This window comes from Aplysia californica, unplaced genomic scaffold, assembly GCF_000002075.1.
Source record: "Aplysia californica isolate F4 #8 unplaced genomic scaffold, AplCal3.0 scaffold00033, whole genome shotgun sequence".
In the NCBI taxonomy this organism is placed as follows: Eukaryota; Metazoa; Mollusca; class Gastropoda; order Aplysiida; family Aplysiidae; genus Aplysia; species Aplysia californica.
In genome coordinates this window covers 646,423-651,242 of record NW_004797303.1, presented here as the reverse complement: position 1 = coordinate 651,242, position 4,820 = coordinate 646,423, and the positions used below count along the sequence as shown (strand labels likewise).

The window sequence follows — 4,820 nt, the reverse complement described above, 5'->3', positions numbered from 1 at the left end:
ATGTACAAGTCAGCTCCATTGATTTTGTGCTTTTGCCTCATATTATTTTAAAAATTGTTTTACACATGTGTTTTTCTGGTACTGAGGTTTTGATAACTGTATTTGTACAGCCTTTCACTATTGTGATGTGTTGTCAATGATAATGTCCAATGTGTATCCTTTCTTGTACATAACAATGATGACGTCCAATGTGTATCCTTTCTTGTACATAACAATGATGACATGTTCTGTGCACTGCGACATTGTTACAAAGCTTGCCATTCATATTACCATTATGAATGGAGTTCATAGTGTACAAAGTGTTTGTTTACTAAACAAATGGCATTTAAAGTCCATAATTTGCCTTGCTGCTTATCTGTTTTTGTCATCACTGTTACATGATACAAGAAATACAGTAGTTGCCATACCAATAGACCCATATCTCCAAAGCCGTACATCTCCTTGCTCTGATACTCTAGGAATATGAGCACTAAATGTCAATCTGTGACTGACAGAAAAGAGAGTCAAATTGGTAAGAAATTTTTTTTTGCACCACTGAGTCTCAAGAGAGTCTCACGTTTTGGCAATTGCTCATATTATTACTCATCACAGGTCTCAGGAATTTCAGGAAAGTGGCTATTCTCACCCCCCCGGAAGTTCTCGCAAGATCAACTCCTCCCCCTTAAATTTCTCTCTCTCTGTCTCTTTCTGAATACTGTCTATCGGTGTGGACGATCAAATTGACCAAAACAAAGTTAAAAAATGATGTTAAAACACAAAAGTAAATTAATTTGGTTGTCTACAAAGATGCTAGGGGGGCTCTCGTGGCCTAGAGGTAAGGTGTTGGCCTCTCATTCAAAGGTCCCGGGTTCGATTCCGGGTAGCGACCAAAAAATTTTCTTCTCTAAAATTGTCTCCTTTCACATCCTTTCCTGATCTCTAGCAATGTTCTGTTGTCTGCTTTCATTTCCACTTTCTGCCCCCACCCCCTCACCTCCTTTGCCACCTCCTCAGGGCTCCTGACTCTTTCTGCAGCCTTTCTACTGCTACTCCTTGGCTCCTCCTAACTGCTGTCTTTCTGCCACACCCCTGATCTTCTGGTAGGAAAGATCTACACCTAGCCTTCTCGGACAAGGGCGAAAAATCTCGGAGAGCCCGTGTGCAAGTTGCGCACGTTAAAGATCCCTTGGTGGTCTAAAATCGATAAGAGTAGGCTTCGGCCGCCACCCGGGCAAAATTCAAAATTTCCTACCAACGAAAAAGTATTAGGTGTGTCCCGCGCGCTCATATGACCTTATGCAGTTGCGAGCGCCGTAAAACCCTATACTAAACAAACAAAACAAAAGATGCTACGGCTATTTAACTTTTCGAATCGAGCCGTTTTGTTTTGCCGGAAATTCTCGCGCTACTCCTCTCTCTCTTTCTCTCTCTCTCTCCACTGCCCACAGACAAAATTGTACGCTTTTAGTAGGCTACAGTTGAAATGGAACGTTTGTTCACGGCACAGAATTCTACAATTTTTCTGTTATCACAGTGTAGAATTCTGTGGTTTAGGGTGAACGCAAAATTTGGTGAACGCGCACCGGGTGAGAATAGCCACAAGACTCGCCTGCACTATTCTCACTCGGGGTGAGAATAGAGGTGGCCGAATTTCAGACCTTTTAGACTTTCTCAGCCTTTGGACACGCCCCTATATTCCCACATGAACGGGTCTAAATAGTTCAGTTGATAGTTCATATACAGTAACCTCAAGGTTTCAAGACAACAGACAATAAAAACTTACCTTTCTTTCAAAGACAGGGTTTCTGGAGCAGAATGAGCCAATCTGCCTTCTGGTAGGGGCCCCTTTTCAGCCATGACAGTTTGGCGTAGAAACGAGTTTTCTGTGACTAAAAATACAAAAAAAGTGTACAACTTCCGTCTCTGATTCCGTACTTATACATTGTGTGAAAGAACTTACAAGAATTATCCACGATCAAAACTAAGACAGGACATGGATCTTTAACGTGCGCAACTTGCACACAAGACCTCCAAGAGTTTTTATCGTCATCCGGAAAGGGTAGGTGTTAGATCTTACCTACCCTAAGAACAGGGGTGTGGCTGAAAGACAGAAGTAAGAAGGAGCCATGGAGTAGCAGTAGAAAGGCTGCAGAAAAAAATCAGGAGCCTAGAGGAGGGAGCAAAAGGGGATCTTTAGCGTGAGCAAAAGGTATGGTAGGGTTGGGGATACAAAGCAGAGACGAAAGCAGCCGATAGAACATGTTAAGAAAGCAAGAAAGAAGGGGAAAGGAGAACATTTAAGAGAAGAACATTTCCCTTCACTGTCAGGTTTCGAACACGGGACCTATTTCACGAGAGAACACTGTAAACCTCTTGACCACGAGGACCCCCTAAATAAAGTAAAACCTCAGTCAGAGTGGTCATGTAATTGAAGGACACAATGAGGTTGAAAAGCGACGCAATATTCTAATAGTAGAAGCAGCAACGATTCATTAGTGTTGAGCGATTCTAGAGTCGGCGGGGCAAAACTGGCCAGAAAGGTTTGTGACGTTTTATTGATTTCTGGTTTAGAACTATTACTATAGGCTACGTTCTTATACGATCTCTGACCGTCTTGGTTTAAAGTCAACTTCCTTTTTTTATTTTTTTTTTAGATAGGCCTAAGTGTTTTTACGAGGCTCGCAACGGGCAAAATGTCACATGAGCGTGCGGGAATTGTTAATCTTTTTCAGTTGGTAGGAAAGTTTGAATTTTGCCCACTTGGCGGCCGAAGCCTACTCTTATCGATTTTAGACCACCTAGGGATCTTTAACGTGCGCAACGTGCTCACAGGCCCTCCGAGATTTTTCGCCCTTATCCGAGAAGGGTGCATAGGATGTTGGGGTGGGGGGGCAGAAAGTGGAGACGAAAGCAGACGACAGAACATAGCTGGAGAGCAGGAAAGGAGGAGAAAAGAGACAATTTTAGAGAAGAAAACTGTTCCATCACAACCCAGATTTGAACCCGGAACCTCTGAATGAGAGGCCAACATCTTCACCTCTAGGTCCCGAGACTTGCTATAATTTAGGTACTGTGTAATCCAAGAACAATTATACCAAGACGGGACAACTCTTCTTTACGTCATGTGCAAAGTGCATTTCTTGGAGATTTTGTGGCTAAGTGTTGATGCTAGCATCAATATTTAATAGCAAAGCACCTAATAATACTTACTTATTGTTGATTTTCATGATCTGTGAAACGTTTCAGTCGAAAATAAACACGAAGCGAGGCGACACATGTCCACCATTTTTACAACATTGTTGAATAGCACGTCTGACGCATCGCGCAGCTCTGCTGACACAAAACAGACGATACAGCTACGCTGCTTTAGCACACGATAATGTATACATTCATTTGCACGGTGCGAGCCAGGCGAGCTACAGGTCAGACCTACAGAACACTCTGGGACCGGCCTAAAGCGTTTCAATTGCGAAAATGAACCTTCGCCAGTGCAGTTAGCTGACATTAGAGACAGATCCGCAATGCTATCTCGCTGTCTGGAAAAGCTGAGTGGACACCAGTGGTATGCAAGAGTGAAAATACTCTGAGCGCTTCCAGTTGCATTATCCGGATGTACTTGCTCTTTCACCCATCATAGGCACTGTCTAAATTCCATTGGAAAGGTAGGAGAGAGGTAATGTGGATAGACATTAACAAGTGCTGAAGTTGCAGAATTAATGTCTTCAGGTGACATTGAATTATACTGTTAAAACACCAAACCGCTGCACTGATGTTGAATAGGCGTCAATTCGTCTGCATAGGGCACTTTTCAGTTGGTCCATGATAGCCAAGAATGCATTCACTTTGGATTTCTCCTGACACGACATTTCATCCATCACACTTGTTTGGTTTCATCGGTGCGTATATTTGTTTGGTTATAGAGAAAACTCTCCTTGTCTTTTAAAGAAACTTAACAAAGATGCAAAACTTAACTTTCATTTTCTCAAAACAGCATTCATTGGGATAGCCTCCTTGTGCTTAAAAGCGACAATTCTACTTTCCATAAGAACATGTTACTATCCTCCCTTTGGGAATGGCCTAAAGACAACTTCATTCAGTAGCACTGCCTGGGGAGGGGGGGGGGGGGTATACCACTCGGTCCGGACTGACCGAGAAAGACAAAATGAACCAACCACCTCCTACAAGGCCTAAATTGAGTCAATGTGGGTGTAAAGCATCTACGAACATTTATATTAAATACCATAATACACGGAGGAGGAGGAGGAGGAGGAGGAGGAGGAGGAGGATGAAAGGAGGAGGAGGATGAAAGGAGGAGGAGGATGAAAGGAGGAGGAGAGGAGGAGGAGGAGGAGAGGAGGTGGAGGAGGAGGAGGAAGAGGAGGAAAGGAGGAGGAGGAGGAGGAGGACAGGAGAGAAGAGGAGAGGAGAGGAGGAGGAGGAGAAGAGGAGGAGAAGAAGAGGAGGAGAAGAGGAGGAGGAGGAGAGGAAGAGAAGAGGAGGAGGAGAGGAGGAGGATGAGAGGAGGAGGATGAGAGGAGGAGGAGGAGGAGGAGGAGGAAGAGGAATTCAAAACGATACAATTAACACATACAATAAAGATAACTTCAAAATTGAAATCTTTTATTTGCAAATGGAGGAAAAAAAGCTAAAGATCTTTGCAACCTTGTTAAATAATCTGTACATAGAGAAATAAATATGACGCATTTTTTCTCTCTCTCTCTCACTCTCTCACCCTCACCCTCTCACTCTCTCTCACACACACACGACAGGAAAAAACCCCGAGCATAACATGATAAATACAAAAGAGCTAAATCTAACAAAACAAAGATACAGGTAAAGAC

General features: G+C 43.2%; 1 protein-coding gene and 1 pseudogene across 1 annotated transcript in view; both read right to left on the bottom strand.

The window, feature by feature from the left end:
* Positions 1–2,112, bottom strand: part of LOC106014191 — a 21,212-nt pseudogene extending 19,100 nt beyond the window's left edge.
* LOC101847555 (proline-rich protein 36-like) overlaps positions 1–4,820 on the bottom strand; it is a 182,200-nt gene that overhangs the window by 64,582 nt on the left and 112,798 nt on the right. The window lies entirely within an intron of this gene.